Source organism: Leptonychotes weddellii, chromosome 11, assembly GCF_054177405.1.
Source record: "Leptonychotes weddellii isolate Sample4059 chromosome 11, ASM5417740v2, whole genome shotgun sequence".
Lineage (NCBI taxonomy): Eukaryota > Metazoa > Chordata > Mammalia > Carnivora > Phocidae > Leptonychotes > Leptonychotes weddellii.
The window spans coordinates 49,112,536-49,136,274 of record NC_138379.1 but is presented as its reverse complement, the minus strand read 5'-3'; the positions used below and the strand labels follow the sequence as shown (position 1 = coordinate 49,136,274).

The following is a 23,739-nucleotide window of genomic DNA, read 5'->3' as shown; positions in this document are numbered from 1 at the left end:
GCAGGATATATGCATGTTCTCTGTCTCCCTACAAACTATTCATTAGTCATGCACATGTGCACATGCACACATGCACAGATTTCTAAAGTTGAGAAATCAGATAATATCTTGACCATGTGACCAAACTTAACATCACCAGTGAGGGACAAATGGAGACCATGTGCCTCCAGAAGTGATACATTATGAAGGACACATTACCACACATGAAATATTCCAAGTGAGAATGCATAATCTGAATCTGATCCTGAGGAAGCATCAGATAAACAGAACATGAGGTATATTCTATTTTAAAAAGGGAAGAGGTGATCTGTATTATGATACTGACATTAAAAAAAAAAAAAAAAAAAAAGACAAAGCTGTGAAAAGCTCTTAAAGAAGAGATAAGACAATTAAATGCACTACCTGACCCTAGACTGGATCATGAACTGGAGGAGGAAAATTTCTATAAAGGACATTATGGGCTCAATTGACAAAAGTGGAATATAAAGCACAGATTAAATAAAAGGATATCAATGTTAAGTTTACTGAAGTTGATAACTATACTACACATATGAAAGAGAATATACCTATTTAAGAAATATATATGCAAGTATTTAAGAGTAAAAGGTCACGATAACTTCAAATGACTCACATATACCAAAAAATATTTATCTATACCTGTATAGATGGAACTTGCAAATGATAAAGTACACGGAATAATGTTAACAGTAGACAAATCTGGGTAAAGGGTATAAAGGTGAGGTGTTCTTGTACAAGTTTTATTTTTGCAAGTTTTCAATAAGCTTGAAATTCTTTCTAAACAAAAAGTTTGTTAAAAAAGGAAAAGAAAAACAAGTCCTAGCTAATGCAATAAGACAAGAAAAGGTATAAACAAGTGTACAGATTGGGAAGGAAGAAATAAAACTGTTTTTGCCACATATGACCTGATCATCTATGTAGAAAATCTGAGAAAATGGACAAAAAATTCCAGGAACTAGTAAGCAATAATAGCAAGGTTGCAGGATACAGGTTAACATACAAAAGCCAATCACTTTCCTCTATACCAGCAATGAACAAGTGGAATTTTAATTTAAAAACACAATACCATTTACATTAGTAACCTCAAAAAGTGAAATAGTAGGTATGAATCTAACAAAACATGTACAAGATCTACATAAGGAAAACTATAAAACTCTGATAAAAAATATCAAGGAAGAACTAAATAAGTGGAGTAACATTGCATATTCATGGATAACAAGACTCAATATTGTCAAGATGTCAATTCTTCCCAGCTTGATCTACAGACTGATGCAATCCCAATCAAAATCCCTGCAAGTTACTTTGTGGTTATCAACAAACTGATTCTAAAGTTTATATGGAGAGGCAAAAGACCCAGAATAGCAAACACAATGCTGAAGGAGAACAAAATTAGAGGACTGACCCTACCCAACTTCAAGACTTACTGTAAAGCTACAGTAATCAAGACAGTATGGTACTGGCAAATAAATAAATAAATCAATGGAGCAGAATAGAAAGCCTGGAAATAGACCCACATAGGTATATTCTTTGTATATGTGTCAAAGTATAGATCTTTGACACAGGAGCAAAGGCAATACAATGGAGCAAGATAGTCTTTTGAACAAACAGTGCAGGAAGAACTGGACATCCACATGCAAACAAATGACTCCAGACATAAACCGTACATCCTTCACAAAAATTAATTCAAAATGGGATTACAGACCTAAACGTAGAATGCAAAACTATAAAACTCACTGAAAATAACACCAGAGAAATCTAGGTGACCTTGGGTATGGCAATTACTTTTTAGATATAACACCAAACACACCCTCCATGAAAAGAATAACTGACAAACTGGACTTGATTAAAATTAAACATTTCTGCTCTGCAAAGGACAATGTCAAGAGAATGAGAAGACAAGCAACAGACTGGGGAAAAATATTTGCAAAAGGAACATCTGACAAAGGACTGTTACCCAAAATATACAAAGAACTCTTAAAACTCAACAATAAGAAAACAAAACAACCCAATTGAAAAAATTTAAAAAAAAAACAACCCAAAGACCTTAGCAGAACCCTCACCAAACAAGATCTACAGATGGCAAACAAGCTCATGAAAAGATGTTTCACATCATTTTTCATCAGGGGAATTCAAACTAAAACAAGATGACACTACACAGACCTATTACAATGGCCAAACTCCAGAACACTGACAGCACCAATGCTGGCGAGGATGTGCAGCAACAGGAACTCTTATTTCATTCATTGTTAGTGGGAATGCAAAATGGTACAGCCACCTTGGAAGTCAGTTTGGCAGTTTCTTATAAAACTAAGCATACTCTTGGGCGCCTGGGTGGCTCAGTTGGTTAAGCGACTGCCTTCGGCTCGGGTCGTGATCCTGGGGTCCCAGGATCGAGTCCCGAGTCGGGCTCCCTGCTCAGCGGGGAGTCTGCTTCTCCCTCTCCTGTTCCCCTCTCTTGTGCTCTCTCTCTCATTCTCTCTCTCAAATAAATAAATAAAATCTTTAAAAAAAAATAAAAATAAAAAAACTAAGCATACTCTTACCATACATTCCAGCAATCGTGGTCCTTCGTATTTACTCAACAGAGTTATATGATTCCAACTATATGACACTCTGGAAAAGGTAAAACTATGGAGACAGTAAGAAGATCAATGGTTGCCAGGGCTTAAGAGGGTGTGAGGGATGAATGGGTATAGCACACGAGATTTTTAGGGTAGTGAAACTACTCTGTCTGATACTATATTGGTGAATACATGTCATTATACATTTGTCTATAACCAGATAGATGTAAAACACCAAGAGAAAACCCTAATGTAAACTATGGACTTTGGGTGACAATGATGTGCCAATGCAGGTTCACCAAATGTAATAAACGTACCACGGAGTGGGGGATATTGATAATGGGGGAGACTATGCATGTGTAGGGGCAGGGGTATTTGGGAAATCTTTGTACATTCTGCTCAATTTCACAGTGAATCTAAACCTGCTCTAAAAAGACTGTCTTCCCCTCTACCTCCAGGATATCCAAATCCTAAAGCATGGCATATATGGTCCTTTATAATCTAATCCCAAACTACACCTCTCCAACTCATTTGCTCCCACCATCCTCCTCCAAGCTACTTAAACTCCAGTCTCACATAATTATCAGCCATTCCTTTTTATACCTTACCTTTTTACTCAAGGGGGTCACTTGGCTAGAATACTTTTCCTCCCCTTTCCCACCTCAGCATTTGTTCAAACCACCTCTTATATATTCCACTAAAATGGTTTGCTGATATAGTTGCCTTAACCATTAGATTATGTGCACCTCCAGGGCAAGGACAGTGCCTTATTGATCCTGTATCCTCAGTGCCTAACAAATAGTAATAACAATAGAAGCCAACAACTAACATTTCTGGAGCACTTTCTCTGTACCAAGCACTTTTTAATGCAAATTTATGATTCATTTAATCCTTTCAACAACCCCATAGGGTAAGTGCTATTATGCCCATTCGATTTGAGCCTTCCTGAGGCATAGGGAGATAAGTAACTTCCAGACTGCTCAGCTAGGAAATGGAAAGACCAGGATTTCACCCAAGCAGTCAGTCTGGCTCTAGAATCCATATTCTTCGCCAATGTGGTATACATAGCAGAAAGTCGAAAAAATAACTGTTGAACAAATGATAGTGTAGAACAGAGTTGAACACAATGTTTATGGAATGAAAATATTAGGGAAGAAAAGTCAAGCAATTGGCAACTGAGAAAAAGGAGGCACACTGAGGTTTAAAATGTTTAGAGATATAAATAATCCAATCTCTTCCCAATCTTCTCTTGTTTTTTTGTTGTTGTTGTTGTTGTTTGTTAAGATTTTATTTATTTGACAGAGAGAGCACAAGCAGAGGGAGACAGAGGGAGAAGCAGGCTCCCTGCTGAGCAAGGAGCCCGATGTGGGACTCAATCCCAGGACCCTGGGATCATGACCCGGGCCAAAGGCAGCCGCTTAACCGACTGAGCCACCCAGGCGTCCCCCCCAATCTTCTCTTGTTAAAAAGTTAAGACCAGAACAAAGTTTCCCAAAGTTACCTTAGTTACTCCCAGAACCAGCTTTACAAGTCTCCCACTATACCACATTAAAGGAATGATTATCTGTTTTTAAGAAACTGTAAAACAAGAGCCCCTGGGTGGCTCAGTCGGTTAAGCATCTGCCTTTGGCTCAGGTCATGATCCCAGGGTCCTGGGATCCAACCCTGTGTCGGCTCACTGCTCAACGGGCAGTCTGCTTCTCCCTCTGCCTGCTGCTCCCTCTGCTTGTGCTCTCTCTCTCTCTGACAAATAAATATTTTTTTAAAAAACTGAACTTGAGGGGCGCCTGGGTGGCTCAGTTGTTAAGCGTCTGTCTGCCTTCGGCTCAGATCATGATCCCCGGGTCCTGGGATCGAGCCCCACATCGGTCTCCCTGCTCGGCAGGAAGCCTGTTTCTCCCTCTCCCACTCCCCCTGCTTGTGTTCCTGCTCTAGCTATCTCTCTCTGTGTGTCAAATAAATAAATAAAATCTTAAAAATAAAAAACAAAAAACTGAACTTGTTAAAAAAAGAAATTGTAAAACAAGGGGTGAGGGATGAACTGGGTGAAGGGGGTCAAAAGGTACAAATTTCTAATTATAAAATAAGTAAGTCATGGAGATGTAATGTGACTATAGTTAATAATACTGTACTAAATATTTGAAAGTTGCTACAAGGATAAATCTTAAAAGTCCTCATCACAAGAAAAAAAATTTTCTTGTAACTATATATGGTGACTGGGACACCTGGCTGGCTCAGTCAGTAGAGCATGTGACTTTTGAACTCAGGGTCATGAGTTTGAGTCCCACATTGGGGATGGAGTTTACTAAAAAAAAAAAAAAAAAAAAGAACTATGTATAGTGACAGATGTCAACTAGACTTATTGTGCCAATCATTTCATAATTTACATGAATATCAAATCATTATGTTATATACCCAAAACTAATGATGTATGTCAATTATACTTCAATTTTAAAAAACAATAACAAAAATACCTAACACCAGACACTGTCAAATCACTCACAATAAAAATGATATACAAATTAAAAAAGAGGGACACCTGGGTGGCTCAGTTGGTTGAGTGTTTGCCTTTGGCTCCTTACTCAGCAGGGAGTCTGCTTCTCCCTCTGCCTGAGCTCCCCCTGCTTGTGCTCACTCACACTCTTTCTCTCTGACAAATAAATAAAATCTGTAAGAATAAATAAATAAAAAAGAAAAGAAAAAAGAAAAATATTGTAAAACTATGTTCAAACATATTCTGGTATTCCAACAAGAGAAGTTGGAGAAAGACGTACCCCAGTCTAATGCAGTATTTGATACACAGCAGGACTTTAATATCAATTAATTAAATTTTCCATTTTTAAGAGGTCTTATGTTTACTTCTAAGTATCAATTTATTTAATTTTTATTTCTTACATAACTACCTAAAATATGCTGCATATTTTGCTACCTCATTAAAGAGGATATTGATACTGTAACCTTTTCTTGAAAATTCAAGGTAATAATCATGAGCAATACCTTTTAGTAATTTTCAGGTAGTCCTAAAATAGCCAAGTTTATTTATCAAAAATGCAGCAAAAAACAAAAAATACAGCTAAGGTGCAATTAAGAAATTCTGCAATTCTATTGTCCCCATCTAATAATCAGACTGATGTCTTCTTATAGAAAAACATGAAAATCAAAAGTAAACTAGTCACTCCAGAGTACCTGGACAACTGTTCTTTACTTTTACATTTATATTAAATACCTTCCAAGCAGAATAAACTCCATTAAGTCAATTCATGAAAACAAGACTGAAATACCTACTCTACAGTAAGTCTATAATGGGACCAACTCTCTCCTGCAATGAGTACAGTACTATAAAATATCCTAGACCTGTAATGAGCACCCACAGCCTACCTGCCTATCTTGCTTTGTGATCTATTTTCAAAATGAAAACTTAGAAAATCTTCTTCATATTGCTGCTTCCCATATATAGCTAGATATTAACAGTTTAGTGGATGAAAGCAATACCAGTTTTCTCAATAAGATTATTCTATTCATTAAGGTAGACAATCAAGGTTAAAAAAAAGTTTTTTCATAATTCTAAATAAAGTTATTTTCATGTTACATTTTTTAAAAAGTTTAGTTTTCCTGTAGTCTCATTAAAAAAATGACTGGCATTGTGACAGGAAATAATTCATATCCTCAGAAATTGAAGTATTCATTCTAATCACATTCCTAACATAATTCAAAGAAGGTGCTTTATAAATATCTGTTGAATAAATGGCTGATGCAGTTAAGTTCCTTCTATACTTCTTTTAACACAGGCTTACATGACATATGAAGTACTTATAGTTCAGAGTTAAACCCTTAGTAAAAAAAAAAAAAGGTACAGTCATGGTGAAGAACACCAAGCTTTTCCTGAAAAAAAAAAAAAAAAGATCATAAGTCTGATTTCCACTTTTACTTATTTGTATCTTCTCTTTTTTACCCCGGAGTCTACTGACAAAAGCCAAAGGTAACTGCCAGTTTCAGCTTCCCAGTTTTCCTCATTGCTTTTTGTTTTTTTTTTTTTAAGATTTTATTTATTTATTTGAGAGAGAGAGAGAGAGACGGTGAGAGCAGGAACATAAGCAGGAGGAGTGGGAGAGGGAGAAGCAGGCTTCCCGCCGAGCAGGGAGCCTGATGCGGAGCTTGATCCCAGGACCCTGGGATCATGATCTGAGCCAAAGGCAGACCCTTAACCAACTGAGCCACCCAGACACCCCTTCCTCATTGTTTTTAAAAATATCTGAATGCTTCTTTCAGGACATTCTAAAAACCATGGTGGGGAAAAAAGTGCCAGATATTTCAATGGACCAACAAACAAACAGAGATGCTTAAGTAGTAGGTTCTAATGCTCAGCTTTAACATTATCTGGCTCAGCCTTTAACCAACAAACTCACTTTACTAAAGTTTTCAATGCCTAATAACATTTCTAGTAAATGAGGTCTATGGCAATCATCATCAAATATTACACAGAATGAAATTCCTGACATCACAGAACCCACAATCACCAGATGTTGTTGTTTCAGAAGTTTAAAAAGGTAAAGAATCAGTACTTTTAAGTGGACTATTCAAAAAGGATAGACATGGTAAAAAAAAAAAAAAAAAAAGGATCAGTCTGGTAAGTACCCAGGGACAAAACAGGAAGACTGATCACTTCAAATCCAAAGTTTCCCTCTAATTCATACCATAAAAGAGGGTGTGGGGGTGGGGTCTGAGTGTTCTGCCTGTAAAGAGAAGTTTAAAATATAGTCTTTCTCCCATTTCAATTCTAGCCTAAAATTCCCAGAGCTGCGGAAATGATGTGTCAAAGCACAGAGGTAAGTTTAAGAAACAAATTCTCAAACACCCAGCCAAGCACAGTAGAACTAAGGCCCAGGATCTGGTCAGGTATCTGTCACTAAAAGGAACAAGAGGAACTGTCAGGTAACTGTCACTAAAAGGAACTAAAGGAACACTCAATTTGGATTTGTTAAACTAATACTCTCTATTGACTCCTCGAGGAAGGGAATAAACAGATGGACCAAGTCTATGACCAGGGAAATAGTTTCAACTCTGAAGGCTTCAGATTTTGCATCTATAAAATTCTATGATTCAAATTCACACTTTTACCTTAAAAGAAGATGGAAAACAAAATTATATAATATTAAACCAAAAAGGTATACTAGGAATTATACCTTATTTTTTTAAAGATTTATTTATTTATTAAGAGAGAGAGCGCATGCACATGCGCGCACAAGCCAGAGGGGCAGGGAGAGGGACAGAGAATCTCAAGTGGACTCTGTGCTGAGCGTGGAGCCTGACACAGAGCTGATCTCACAACCCCAAGATCAGGACCTGAGCCAAAACCAAGAGTCGGACGCTCAACCAACTGTGCCACCAAGGCGCCCCTATACCACTGAAAATTCCAATGTCAACTTTTCGGTTCTCCATGTGTTCCTCTACCTGTATAACCTAAGTATATAACAACTGCTAAATCATGCAAGGCATCAGAAAAATTTAACTCTTCCTGAGACATTACTGATGTCATCAGACCTCACTTAACATAGACCTAGTCTTCAATTTTTCTAAAATACCCCTAGTTTCTTGCTGCACTCATTCAAGTGCATTAAAAATGACAAATATTCCTCCACCCAGTGGTAATAAGTCTGACAGGTAAAAATACACAGATATCAAAAGTACACATATGGAAACTATGAAAACCTTTTTTTTTTTTTCATTTCACCATATACTTCAGGCCCAACTTATTAGTTTCAATTCTGCTCTTGCTCTATTTCCGGTCAGTTTCACTTCTGAATTTTCTGCCACAAAGTTAAGAATTGTGACCCTGTAGAGAAATTTTAAAGTAAACACTAAATAAGAACAAAGCTTTTACTTTCAAAGGAGAACTAAACATTTTCACAGGAAAAACAAAGAAACAAACATAAAAATTCTTACATTCCTGATGGCATTTTGTCACATAAAAATGGTTTTAGAGGGCACCTGGGTGGCTCAGTCATTAAGCGTCTGCCTTCGGCTCAGGTCCTGATCCCAGGGTCCTGGGATCGAGCCCCACATCGGGCTCCCTGCTCTGCAAGAAGCCTGCTTCTCCCTCTCCCACTCCCCCTGCTTGCGTTCCTGCTCTCACTGTCTCTCTCTCTGTCAAATAAATAAATAAAATCTTAGAAAAAAAAAAAATGATTTTAGGCTGATTTTTTTTTCAAGTTTCTGAAGCTTCATCATACAGTTTTGTTTACAAGAGCCAAAGCAGCTAAAAATTGCTATCATTCTATTTTATAGGTATTACATGTTTTAAATTTGAGTCACAAGTAAGGGGTTCAATAAATATTTGTGGAAGGAATGAATGTACATAGCACAGTGCTGTGCTGCATGAAGCATACATTCCCAGTAAGACACAACTTTCTGCCTTCAGTGGCCTTACTAGTGAAACAGATTTTTTTTGAAAATATAATAAAAAGATGATTTGATTAGATTACCAAAAGTAAGATATCTAATAAACGTATAAGGGGAAAATATATATCATGTACAGCTAAATTAAGCTTTATAAAGCATTTTGGTGCTTCTCTACCATTTTTTTCTTGTTATGTGTTTCAATCCCATTTCCTTCTCTTTAGGCTGTAAAGTTGTTCAAAGGAAATTTTCATACAGAAATAAAATTTAAAAATAAAAACATAGGCATGCCTGGGTGGCTCAGTCAGTTGAACATCCAGCTCTTGGTTTAAGCTCAGGTCATGATTTCAGGGTGGTTGAGATTGAGCCCTGCATTGGGCTCCACACTCCGCGGGGAGTCTGCTTGAGATTCTCCCTCTCCCTCTCTCCTACCCCTCCCCCCCCCACAACAAGCACACGCGCGCACTCCCTAAAATAAATAAATCCTTAAAAAAATAAGTAAATAATATATAAATAAATTAAATAAAAATATACAGCTCCTACTACATAATCAATAGCACTTGATAAAGGTGCTGTGGGAAATAAACTACACAAAGCATGATGGGCCTGAACCTTAAGGTAACTTAAAACTTCTGTACTTCACCAGCAATCTACAAAGAGTGGGTGCCCATAGCAACTAGGGATCAAAGACCTTGACTGCAGTCCCTGTGTTGACACTGTGTGACTTTGAGAAAGTTACCCAGACCTTAGATTCCTCATCTGTAAAAGGAAGTGATTACTGATATAAATCTCCCATGTGGAAGAATTCCAAATAATTTATGTAGATATTCTGCCCTCAAGGAGAGGGAACAGGAATCCCCTACTCCTTAAGTGTGAGCTGTGCATAGTGACTTCCTTCCAAAGAGGACAGTAGAGAGGGGTTAATGGGAAAGAGTAACCTTATAGCAGAGAAACCCCAGGCTAATCATAGAGAAAAAACAACAACAAACCATGAGACTAATTCCAATAGAGGTACATCTTACAAAATACCTGACCAGTACTCAAAACTGCCACGGTCATCAATAAGAAGGAAAAATCTGAGGAACTGTCACAGCCAAGAGACTAAGGAGATGGGACAAATATAATGTGCTTTCAGGATGGTATCCTGGCACAGAAAAAGGTCATTAACAGATGAATGGATATAAAACTACAGAGGCTCCCTGCTGACTCAGTCGGTAGAGCATGGACTCTTGATCTCCGGGTTCTGAGTTCAAGCCCAATGCTGGGCGTACAGTTTACTTTAAAAAAAAAATGCAGCATATACATACAATAGAGTATTATTTAGCCATATAAGGAATGAAATTCTGATACATGCTCCAACACAGAAGAACAATGAAAACATTATGCTGAAAATAAGCCATACACAAAAGGACAAATATTGTATCATTCCACTTATATCAAGTACTTAGAATAAGCAAATCCATAGGGACAGAGAGTAGAAGAGAGTTTACCTGGGGCTGGAGGAAGAAGAAAATGGGGAACTACTGTTTAATGGGTACAGCATCTGTTTGGGATGATGAAAATGTCTGGAAATAGATACTGATAATGACTGCACACACAACACTGAGAATATACATAATGCCCCTGAGTTGTACACTTGCGAATTATTAAAATGGCAAATTTTGTTATGGATATTTTACCCCAATTTTTTTAACTAAGGAAATCTGAATAAACTGTGGACTTCAGTTAATAATACATCAATATTGGTTCATGAATCATAACAAATGTATCATACTACTGAAAGACGTTAAGAATGGGGGAAATGGGTGTAGGGTATATGAGAGCTTTCTGTGCTATCTTTCATCTCAATTTTTCTGTAAATCTAAAATTGTTCTGAAAAATAAGGTCTATTTAAAAAAAAATCAGGGAAGATAAAGACTAATAGCACTAATATAGCCCACCTGTTCCAAAAACAGGACAAGAGGAGCGCCTAGGTGGCTCAGTTGGTTAAGCGACTGCCTTCAGCTCATGTCATGATCCCAGGACCCCACATCAGGGGGGTCCCTGCTCAGCAGGGAGCCTGCTTCTCCCTCTGCCTCTGCCATTCCCCCTGCCTGTGCTCTCCTGCTCTCTTTCTGTCAAATAAATAAATAAAATCTTTAAAAAAAAACAAAAACAGGACAAGAAAACTGCTCTTCAAGTCAATGGAAAACATAAGCAAGCAATCAGAAAAATTAATGCCAAGGACATAAATAAGCCTGCAATTCACAAAAGAAATTAAAATGCTACATAAAGCTAGGCAAAGATGAAATTCATAGGGTTGTGTAAGGATAAATGAGATCATGTACTTAACATAATGTTTTATATACAATAAATGAAGCTATTAAAATATAACTAATAATTAAAGAAATACAAATTTAAATAACAGAAATAAATATATATACATATGGTTATATATGTTCATAATTTATACGATTATATTCTATATATATTATTACATACAGATAAAATCTGTATACATAAAATCATTTTTGAAAACACTGAGAAAACTTCTGAGCCCAAAGTTGACAAAATATGGAGAAAGACATACTGTCAAAATTTGGTAGTAGCAGTGTAGTGGGCACGTCCTTTTAGGGAAACACTTTGCTAGTATCTTTGAAAGTTAAAAAAAAATGTATATACAAAAATCTTAATTTACATATTTCATATTAAGCATAACTGTATACATCTATATCAATCTAAATATATATATGTATATATATATATACATATATATATCTCCTTTGAGTGATTTCACTGCTCAAAATTCATCCTACAGAATTATTAGCACAAGTGTACAAAGATACCTATACATGGATATTTACTGCAACAATGTAATAGAAAAAACTGGAAATAATCCAAAAGGCTACCAAGAGTTGAACAAAGGTAACCGAACATTATTGTGCAAAATGTGGTAGATGTATATACACTGACATGGACAATTGTTTAAAAGAAATAATAAATTGTAAATTTAAAAAAAAATTTAAAGAAAGGGAATAAACCAGTTTAGGACTATTTAATCTGGGGTCTTCCATATACATATGGTTCAAGAGAACCAAAACTGCATGCAAAATTGTCAATGTATGTAAGTGCATTTTCTAAGGAAAGTGTCTGTAGCTTTTATCAAATTCTTGAAGGAATATGTAGTCTCCTGGAAAGGGTCACTAAACAATCAGGAAAAAGCATCCCAGCTCTGAGTATCTAAGAAATGTAATTAGGTTATACTCAAGTGAGGAAGACCTTGGGGAGGAAAGAAATGCTCTCAATTAAACTTTTAAGAACATATTAAATGCCTCTACCACAAAAAACAATATTTTATTTCAAAACTCCTAAATCTAAGGGTGTGAAGGAAGTTATTCGTCAGATGAGCTTATATTCAGTAATTACAAACCTCAACCAAAAATTAAAGATCAAAAGCAGTCTTCAAAATGCGTGACTAGTTCATGCTTAAATTACAGTTAAAGTAAGATCATACAGAAGCAGGGCGCCTGGGTGGCTCAGTCGTTAAGCATCTGCCTTCAGCTCGGGTCATGATCCCAGGGTCCTGGGATCGAGCCCCACATCGGGCTCCCTGCTCAGGGGGAAGCCTGCTTCTCCCTCTCCCACTCCTCCTGCTTGTGTTCCCTCTCTCGCTGTCTCTCTCTCTCTGTTGAAAAATAAATAAAATCTTTAAAAAAAAAAAAAGATCATACAGAAGCAAAAAGAGGCAAAGATTAAGTGGTAGTCCCATTTGACACAGTCAGGTTGATAATGATGGACTAGTTACTCACACATACAAAGATTCAGGAGTTATGCAGCCTTAGCTAAACTTTATTTTTTAAAGATAAGTCGATTAAAATAAGACAAAAATAACTTAAGTCTTATACATAGTTTTGTGAAATTTCTTTGAGCAGAAAAGATAAATCTTTTCCTGGAGGCAGGTTAGGAAGAGGAATCCAATACCTTTAGAACTAATACAATAAATTAACATTTTAAACATTATAGCCACTAGAATCAATGGGACTTAATGAAGACTGAAATAAATGAGTAGAAAGTAGCAGGAATACTCTCTATCCTAAAATGAAAATATATCTTAGGGGCACCTGGGTGGCTCAGTCATTAAGCGTCTGCCTTCGGATCGGGTCCTGATCCCAGGGTCCTGGGATCGAGCCCCACATCAGGCTCCCTGCTCAACAGGAAGCCTGCTTCTCCCTCTCCCACTCCCCCTGTTTGTGTTCCCTCTCTCACTGTGTCTCTGTCAAATAAATAAATAAAATCTTTTAAAAAAAAGAAAATATATCTTAGAACAGTGGTTCTCAACCAGGAGTAATTTTGCTCCCCTAAGGGACATTTGGCAACACCTGAAAACATTTTTGATTGTCAGAATTGGACGGGTGCTCCTGGTATATTGTGGGTAGAAGCTATGGATGTAGCTCAACATCTCCCAGACTCACCTACCCACTCAAAATGTCAACAATGCAAAGAAGTGGGCTGGAGGAACCACTGAATCCATGCTTTGAGATAATCAACTTAACAACAGAAATCCTAAAGCAAGGTTTACTTACTTGTTTTGAAAGACTGACACTTTATCAAATAGCATGGATCTTATTAAAATGATGTAATTTTTGAAGTGTTATTTAAAAGAAAGTTATTAATTGAATTTCCAATTTATCTAAACCTTTTAAATTATGCAAAAGCCATAGGCAAGGAAAAAAAAAGACAATGAATTAATGCCAAATGAAAAAAGTTTTATACACACACACACATCCTATCATGCTCACAAACAATACTGAGCAAAGGAAACCAGACTTTTTACAAAAAGCTACATTTTGCATGATTCCATTTATATGGTTCAAGAATGGGCAAAAACTGATCTCTTGTTAGAAATCAGAATAGTGGTTCCTCTGGAGAGAAAGAAAAGGTAGAGATGGGAGAGAACATAAGGGGGACTTCTGGAATGCTAATAATTTTGTATTTCTTATTCTGGGTAATGGTTATGTAACCGTGTTCACTTTGTGACAATTTGTCAAGCTGTGTACTAAGTAATCAGTGCAGTTTATACAGTTAACGCTTTCACAAAAATGTTTTTCACAAAAATGTTTATTTTGTAAATGTTATGTATTCACACCCTAAAAACCTGAGCACTTTGACCCACAAAGCTAAATGAACATCAATTGCAAAAGTAAAAGTATTTTTGCCACATAGGCTACCTTCCAAGAATTCAAGAAGGATGACACCCCCAGAAAGCTGTAAATACCATACTCAGAGCTCATACAGCATTCAGTTGAACACTTAAGCCACCATATATCCCTCGGCACAAATCCAAAAATTTGACAAAGGCTTACAAATGCAGTTAAATTTATTCCATGAACAGTTTGAATTATTTCCCCCAATTTTAAACTGTGGACTGTTATTAGAGAATGCATTCTATGAAACAAATAATGCTTTCTCTTTCTTAATCCCACATTTTCCCAAAGCTCCCCCAAACTAAATCCCTCTTGGCCCTTAATTTCTTAGAATTTCTCCAGGCTGCTTTCAACAGTGCCAACACTTCTCTCAGTATCCATCCTTACAATCCACCTCCCCACAACACATGAAAATTCACATTAATGCTCATTCCAGAGGCTGGTCTCCCCTACCAGACTTCTACTCCCTCCCAGGACCTCATAAATACAATCCAAACCTCACTACCCTCAAACTCCTAATACTCTCCAACAACTGGCTTCCCAACAGCACCACAAAACTAGGGCATATGCTAACCCCGTCTTTAAACCCTCTTCCACCACATAAAAAGCCCTGCTTCTGCACACAATTCAGCTCAGTGGCCCCTGAAGCTATGATCACCGGTGCCGCTCTCTGCTTTAGCACCTCCTCTACTGCATTCAAATCCATCCCATTTCCCACCCACCCCCTGCCCCAAACTCTACTTTCTCCTTTTTTTTTTTTTAAAGATTTTATTTATTTATTTGAGACAGAGAGAATGAGACACAGAGAGCATGAGAAGGAGGAGGGTCAGAGGGAGAAGCAGACTCCCCGCCGAGCAGGGAGCCCGATGCGGGACTCGGTCCCGGGACTCCAGGATCATGACCCGAGCCGAAGGCAGTCGCCCAACCAACTGAGCCACCCAGGCGCCCCAACTCTACTTTCTTCTTGAAGAATCTTTCCTAAGTACTAGAGCAAGGATATAAAGTTGAAGGAAGGATACAGGAATGTGCTCCACTCTGAGTGAAGGTAGTTGCCCCAGTGTCAAGCACACAACCATGTGCATGGGCTACAGGGTCAGAGGGCAGGAGTGTGAAACCCAGCCACTGCCCTTCCTAACTGCAAGGCTTTGGGCGAGTGATTTCACATCTTTAAGCCTCAGTTTGCTGAACTACAAAATGGGAAATCATAAAAATAGCGATCTCATAGAGTCGCCAGGATGAAATGAACTACCGGCCGTTGAGCACTTTGCACAAATCCTAGGTGGTAAACTCTCAGTAACTGACAGTTTTTCCTAGGTCCTCGTCTTGGAAGGAGGAATATAAAAGAGGGTGAAAAGTACTTTCTAAGGGCAAGGGAGTGGTGGAGGGAAGAAGTACTGTACACACACATTGTGTCAGATCCCCAAACAGCGTTCTCTCTTTATTATCCCCTTACAATGTGGACCCAAGAAGCCCTCAAAGCCCCTGCTAAAGGATGGGGGAAGACACAAATAGATACATCAAATCCTCCTTCCAGGAGAGTCATTTGAGGGAATGCAGTAGGAAAGTGCCCCCTAAATTGCTAAAATGAGATCCTTGGGGGTCTGAGAATTAGGAAGGAAACCCCAAAGTCCCAAAGGATTTCTCTTGGGAAGCTGAGGGGAGTACTTCATAACAAGGAGATTAAAAGTAAACGCTAGAAACCATAAAGACTCCTCAACTTCTCCCCTAGGAAAGAATACTAACTGGTTTCTCCGCAAATGGCTTGAGAAAGGAAAAGCGCTTTCCCCGCCTCTCATGGGACACCCGGGCTTCCCCGGGTCCCTTCCCCGGAGGGATAAGGAGGAGGGTCCGCGCAGGGGAATCCCCAGCCCCCCCAACGTCGGAGAGGCAGGCTCAGGCCGGGGCCCCCAGGGAGTTCCACTGGGTCTCTTCCAGTCTCTTTGCAGCCGGTCTCCAGTAACGGGATCTCTCCGGGGACTCGGGGATCTCCCAGAGCTTCGGCCATCGCTGGCTGCCTCCCCTCACAATCCTCAAATCCTCGGTCCCGCGAGTTCTCCCCGGGCACTTCTCCGGGTCTCCTGGCTGGCACAGGGTCCGCCCGCCGCCCACGGGCTCTCCTCCCCGGCCTCCTCCCGCCCCCCCCCCCGCCCCCCGCCGAGCGCCGCGAGCCCGCGGAGTTACCTGCTGAGAGGGCAGCTCCACATGCAGGGCCCGCGCTGCAGAACCGGGTGGCAGCGAGGCCGCCGGGCCCGGGGGCGGCGGGGAGACCGGGCCCCCGACCGACGCTGAGGCGCTCATCTTGACCCAGGGGCCGCCAAGCGGCGGGGCCCGCGTTCCTCCGGCATCCGCCACCACCGCCTAGCCTCGACCCGCCGAGCCCCTGCAGCCCAGAAACCCGCCACCCGAGAGGCAGAACTGCTCTACCCAACCTCCAGCCGCCACCGCCGCTGGCTAGGGAAGAGCCATATTACCGCAGTGCAACCCCCACCACCCCGCCGAGACCTGGCTTGCTCATTGGTTTGGCTGCCACGGGGGCGGGACCCAACGACAGATAAGGGACGTGCTATTGGGTAGAAGGTCTGTCCATCGCCGGCCGGAATGGGCTCGGGGCGGAGGGACCCGGGGATGGCCTAAATCGCGTCTGTCAAACCGGGGTGAAACCTGGGGCGTTACTTCTTTTTTTCCCAGTCTAATTGGTTCTTTCAGTACCGTGGGGCGGGGTCTCCTGGCGGATCCGCAAAGGCCATTGCTCTAGGTCGGTGTCAGTTGTCAGTAAGGGGAAAGAGGGGCGGGGTCTGATTAGGTAGAGAGCGAGCCTGGGCTCTGTTGTCACGTGCAGGAGGCAGGAGAGTCACCTGATTAGTGAGAGTCAATCTTCCGAGCCACTTCCGCCCGAACCTAGTTGCCATGGTAACCGGCCTCCCTCGGAGGGCGGGGACCCGTTTGGCGCCAGCTGGGTCGTGAGTCTTGATCTGCTGTTGCAAGCTCCCTGAGCAGCCTTTTCCTGAGGGGCTCCCAGGAACGTGCGGGGATTGAAAGGAGTATTTCATGGTTCGACAGAAGGCCACCACTCAGGATGCACGGAGACTAGAAACCTGACGGGCAGTCCCACCTGCTCTTCCGTGACCAACTCCAACCCACAAGTCCACGACCCTCTTCGCACTCCCCTAACTAGTACGCTGAGCTATAAGGTGTGCCAGGCACCCAGGACGCTGTTTCACCTCTCGGAGTGTGTTGCTTATGCTGTCTTTAGAAAGCCTTTGCTACTTTTCTCCTCCTAGTGCTTACTTTTCCATCAAATCTCATCCGGGGGTGGGGTCCCTTCTTCCCAAAGGCTTCCTGATCTACTCTGGGAGCCTGAGTTAGGAACCTTGCCTCTACCATATTTCTGATTATTCTACTGCATTGTCTTTTAATAAGTGTGTAACACACACACACACACACGTTGAATTCCTCAAGCAAAAGGACCTTGTCATTCATCTCTGAATTTCCAGGACCTGCTGGATAATCAGTACTTGTTTGTTTTTTAAGTGAAGACCCAACTCAAATGCCACCTCTTCCATGAAGACTTCCTTGATCATAATGATAGCATACATAGCAATTGCTTCTATAATAAATAGCATTGACTCATTCTGCAGGATATCAATCTGCCTTCCCCCCACCCACCCCCACCCCCAGACTGTGAAGTTATCCACCACCTGGACTAATATAGCTGAAAGAACACAGTGTTTTAGAATCAGACACAACAGAAATCAGGCAGTTTGGGAATCTTGGCTCTGCCACTTTCTAGCTATGTGTTCCTGGGCAAACCAGTTCCCATCTTTCCACTTTGGTTTTCCCATCTGTAAAATAATAATAAGGTTGCTGTAGGGATTAAGTAAATCAATATATGTAAAGTGCCAGTGAAGACCTCACATATAATAACTGCACTAAAAATAGTTTAATAAAAGGTAAGCATACTATCTTTCCAGGGTGTTCAGAAGCCTGAAGACACTTTGGATCTGACCCCAGGACTGGCTAACATGGATGTCACACTGTCTCCTATTCTGAGACATCGAGTGGTTCCTCATGGGTGTGTGGTTCCTCATGGGTGTGTGGTCAGGTGTTTGTTGAGAAGGGATTAGTCAAGGAATCCCAAATCTCATGTGGTTCAACTCCTGAAGTGCCAAGATCTGGTGGAATTTCACAGAAAGCACTTTTCTGCTTCCAAGCTGTATTAGTTCCCTGAGGCTGCTGTATCACATTACCGCAAACTAGGTAGCTTACAACAGCAGCAACAGAATTTTATTCTTTCACAGTTCTAGAGGCCAGTAGCCCAAAATGAAGGTGTTGGCAGGGCTTCACTCTCTCAGAAGGCTCTAAGGGAGAATCTTTCCTTGCCTTTCTGGTGGCTCCAGGTGGTCCTTATCCTGGGGCTGCATAATTCCAATCTCTGCCTCCATCTTCTCATCGTCTTTTCTTCTTCCTGTGTATTCTTTTCTTTTCCTTACCAGGACACCTGTCTTTGGATTCAGGGCCCACCCAGATAATCCAGATCTCATTTTGAGATCCTTAATTACAAAGACTCTTTTTCCAAGGAAGATGACATTCACAGGTTCCAGGGATTAGAGTATGGGCTCATTTGAGGGGGAGAGGGACATCATTCAAACCACTACATAGGTTAAGAAAATAGACCTATAAAGACAGAACACTGAATCACTTCATTCCTCTTTGGAGGTCAGCTCTGAATATTAGCCAACTTTATTACTTCGTTCATCCAAAAAATGTTCATTGACACAGAGGTGTCAAGCCCTTTGCTGGGTGCTGGGAAATCAGACTCAGACTCATCCCCAGAGGAGCTGCCCTCTTTATCGTGTAGTCCAATAAGTAAACAAAGACTGATAATCCAGTTGCTCAGCCTGAGGAAAGTTCAGGAGCTGTGGAAGCCAAAGAAGAGAGTCAGATTTCAGTCACAGTAAAGGTGACATTTAAACTGGGTATTGAAGGACCAATAAGAGTTTACTAGGCAGGAAGGGAGAAAAGGATATTCCAGCAGAGAGAGCAGGATCCATTCTTTCTACAAGCTTCTAATGAGATTCAACTCTGTACCAAGATGATTACCAAGCACTGGAGATACACAATTCAAGTAAACAACCCTTCTCAGACTTTTCCACTCACGTGTCACTAACACCAGGATAGCTGGAATGCTCACCCCTAGGGACAGGACAAAGAACTGAAATACCTGCAAAGTATTCAAGGTGATGAATGTAAAATATTTTGCACTGTGCCTTGGGTATAGTAAGTGTTGGATAAATGCTATCTATCATTATCTTTATATGTCCTATTTCATTCTAAAAAATCTTGTATTATCTTAGATCCTTTTCCATAATATGGCTATATTTGTTTCAACGGAAGAATATTTCTAATCACTTTGAATTAAAATACTATAATATTTATACAGGGATATATATCCCCTAGGGAAACTTGTATCCAAGTGTAGGGAACATGGATTCTAAAGTGGCCAAATACAATATACATGCAATGATAGAAGAAAGATCAAGGTCCAGTGGTAACAGAATGACTGACTCTACAGGAGCTGGTGGGCAAAATCAGAGAAGGCTTCACAAAAGTCTTAAAAAACAATTAGGAGATGAACAACAGGAGTCGTTGGTTTGGTTTGGTTCAGGGATGACTGGTGTTTTAACAGCTAACTGGAACCATGTTGGATATTGAAACCAAGCATTGTTTGCAGGGCCAAAAAGCTAAAGCCACTCCAATCCATTTTACCTCCTCTCCTTCCTCCCTCCTCATTCTCTAGATCTCATGGGTATGATGCATTAAATAAGTAAGAGCAAGACAAGCCAGGGTGGTCTTTTGATGTCTCAAATTTAATTAAATTAGATCTAGCCCCTTCCTTTCAACAGAGTCCTCTTTCTTCCATTTACTTACTCACTAAGTAAAACAGCATTCAGACCAGTACCAGGTGCCCAATCAGGGCACGAGGTTTACAGAAATAATGCAGATAGAATCCCTGACTGCAAGGAGGTCATGGATAATTTCAGTACAAAGTGGTCAATGCAGTCATTGGGACGATAATGGGAGCATGGAAGAGGAAGTTGCTAACTGCTGTGTGTTGTACCAGAAGGCTTTCCAGAGAAGAAAGAGTACTCTAGGCAGAAGCATGAGTTTTGCATGAACAAAGGCCCTGAGGCAGAGGACGTGACATTAGTGTCGTGACATTAGCGTAGTTTAAGGTGGCTGAAACAAAGGTTGCATGGGAGGAACAGGCAAAAAGGCCAAAAAGGAAGAGGGGGCCGGGTAAAAAAGAACCTGGCTGCTAGGCGGAAGAACTCGGGCTTCATCTTAGGCAATAGGAAGTCAGTTAGAAAGATCCTCAGGCAGCCCTGGAGATGCAGGTTTCAAGGGGTAGGATTTGAAGAGCAAGACTCTTGCAGAAAGCCAGGTGAGAATTGTAAAACAAGGAGACCATTCCGCAAAGAGCCTGCACCCAACAAAGGTGGGTCCCTGGGCAGCATTTCTCCTTCTCCTTTCTCAACCCTCCAAGGTCACTTTTTTGAAAAAGGCTTCTTAGATGTAGGCTAATGGCTACCTTCTCTGGGCTCCCACTGTGGCTGCCTGACTTCTCTTCATTACCTGTATCCGCGTGCCTAGTCATATGGTTTGTGTTTGTCTCACGCTCTCTACTTTGAACTCTTGCTTTTCATTTCAATCCAAATCCCACAGAGGGCAGGCTGCAGAAGCTTCAACGCACCAGTGAATAAAATCAGTGAATGAGTGGACAAACGCTTGAGTAAGGGAATGTTTAGATGACATGGAGCCTCCATACCTCTCCCACTGGAAACAGCCCCAGAGAGAGGAGGTGAGCTTGCCCAGGGTCACACAAAGTTTGTAGCAAAGCGGAGACAAAGACTTAGGCTTCTTGCCCCCAGGAGCAGCACTCCTTCCTCAATTCCAGTGGTTTTCACACTGTCATGGACTATAAATGTGCCAATGTGGGTACCTGAGTTTATGAATTCACGGGCCAGCCAGGATGACAAGCATTCAACAGAAGCACATCTAACCCATGGGGCTGATTTAGTGGGAGCCCCAGAGAAAGCTTTCCTTGGGAACTGCCTTTTACAGTGAGGTCCAAAGGGTGAGGGGGAGGTAACCGGACAAAGGGGGCTAGTGAGAGCAAGAGGAGAATTCGGGCAGAAAGAAGAGCCTGAAGAAGGAGCATGGAGCATTGAAGGAACTGAAAGAGAAGGCGAGGCGGGAGTAGGCAGAAGAGGCAGCCGGCATGGAGGAGGAGGAGGGGGAGGAGAGCAGTGTTTGAAAGAAACTGATATTTCAAAAATAAAATCAAAGACCTCCTTCAATCTCTTTTACAGTTTTAGGGTTGCTTTCATTTGTCATTTCATAGAGCGGCAGCAGCATTGTCTTTTCAGTGCTTAGAGCTTCTGCAGTTTTAGTCCAGCTCTGATGGCACAGAATGAAGTCGATGATGCTGGCAGGGTCCAGATCCTGGGGATCTGGGGAGTCTGACCAGGGGAGTCTGACCTTGAGGTGTGTGGACCACCACGGAAGGGTTTAAGCAGGGGAGCTACATGGTCTGATTTATGTTTTAAAAATGTCACTCTGGGGGTGCCTGGGTGGCTCAGTTGGTTAAGTGACTGCTTTTGGCTCAGGTCATGATCCCAGGGTCCTGGAATCGAGCCCCGCATCAGGCTCCCTGCTCGGCGGGAAGCCTGCTTCTCCCTCTCCCACTCCCCCTGCTTGTGTTCCCTCTCTCGCTGTGTCTCTCTCTGTCAAATAAATAAATAAAATCTTTAAAAAAAAAATGTCACTCTGGGGGAACCTGTGTGGCTCAGTCCGTGGAGCAGCCGACTCTTGATCTCTGCTCAGGTCTCGATCTCAGGGTACTGAGTATAAGCCCCATGTTGGGCCCCATGTTGGGCGTGGAGCCTGCTTAAAATAAATAAATAAAAATGTCACTCTGGCAGTTGGTCATGAGCAGATGCAAGGGGGGAGGGAGTGGTGAAAATGGCAACAGTAAATTGTGACATTGCTTCGTTGAGTTAGAGGACAGTTAGAACACAGAAATGCGGCTGAGTTCCTGAGAAGAGAGCGGCTCAACGGATACCTGATTTCCCTCGTTCCCCGCCGGAAGCAGGCGTGATTTCACAGGGTTCCTGAGAATGGGCATGCTGGCTGCAGAGTGGGGAGTCTGAGAGCTCCGAGCCAGGGGTCAGAAAAAACACGGTCTGGGCCCGCAGCTAATTGGCTGCAGGATTTGAGGCAAATTCATTCCCCTCCCTAACAGGGTTCCCTGGGGGCTAGAGAGAACTAACATTTGTCTAGTACTCTACATACATTACCATGGACAATCCCCTGTGGGGGACAGGACCCTGTGAAGTAGGTATTATTGCCCCGGTTTCACAGAAGCCTAAAAAGCTCTGGAAATGGAAATGAGCTGCCCAAAGTCACATGGTTCTTAGTGGCAGATTGACTTGTGAACCCAGGTCTCTTGCTTCCTGGGCTGGGGGCTCTGTCCCCCATACCACACTGCCTGCATTAGGTAGAATACACTATGTAGGACTGAATTTTCCCAAAAGAACGAGAATCTTACTTTCTTTTTTTTTTTTTTTTAAGATTTTATTTATTTATTTGAGAGAGAGCGCACATGAGAGAGGGGAGGGTCAGAGGGAGAAGCAGACTCCCTGCCGAGCAGGAAGCCCGATGTGGGACTCGATCCAGGGACTCCAGGATCATGACCTGAGCCGAAGGCAGTTGCTTAACCAACTGAGCCACCCAGGCGCCCGAGAATCTTACTTTCATCAACAGCAAAGTATAACCGCAAAAAATCCAAAAGCTAAAACTCTCTACACAGTTTTTCTTTCTCATTCTCTTCCTAAATAATGAAGTTCAAAAGCCCTTAGGGTGGGGCTGAGAACAAGATCAGCATGGGGTGAGGGAGTAGTGTGGAGCAGGCCCAGAGCAGGGAGTCAGAACCAGCGAGAGGTGAGGAGGGTGTCCACACAAGGCCAGCAATGAGTGCAGGAGGAGATCCTAGCACAAGGCTAGGGATTGACCAGAGTAAGTGAACAGGATATCCACTGGGAGGCCAGCCTAAAGCAAGATGTCAGAGCTGAAGCAGGGCTAGGTGAGGATTGGCTCCGTAATTAGTGGGGCCTAGTGTAAAATGAAAATGCAGAGTCCCGTGTTCAAAATTATTAAGAGTTCTAAGAAGGAACAGCATTAAATCAAGCATGGGGCCTTTCTAAGCACTAGGCCTGGGGCAACTGCTTAGGTCACATCCGGTGAAGCAAGCCTAGATGAGGAGAGTGTCAGTATTGGGTTCATGGTTGGAGGACAAAATGGTGACAATGGAAGATAGGTTATGTACAGAGGGATTGATCAAATAAATAAATATATTAAGGATAATGGGTGCCAGTTTCTTTTCATTTTATTTTATTATGTTATATTAGTCACCATACATTACATCATTAGTTTTTGATGTAGTGTTCCATGATTCATTGTTTGAGTATAACATCCAGTGCTCCATTCAATATGTGCCCTCTTTAATACCCATCACCAGGCTA

At 41.4% G+C, this 23,739-nt stretch overlaps 1 long non-coding RNA gene across 1 annotated transcript in view; it reads right to left on the bottom strand.

Moving 5' to 3' along the window:
- Window positions 1-16,669, bottom strand: part of LOC145716220 (uncharacterized) — a 41,443-nt gene extending 24,774 nt beyond the window's left edge. The window contains exon 1 of the long non-coding RNA XR_014138749.1: window positions 16,340-16,669. This is a non-coding gene — a long non-coding RNA (uncharacterized LOC145716220). The remainder of the gene's footprint in view (window positions 1-16,339) is intronic.
- Window positions 16,670-23,739: the final 7,070 nt, after the last annotated feature.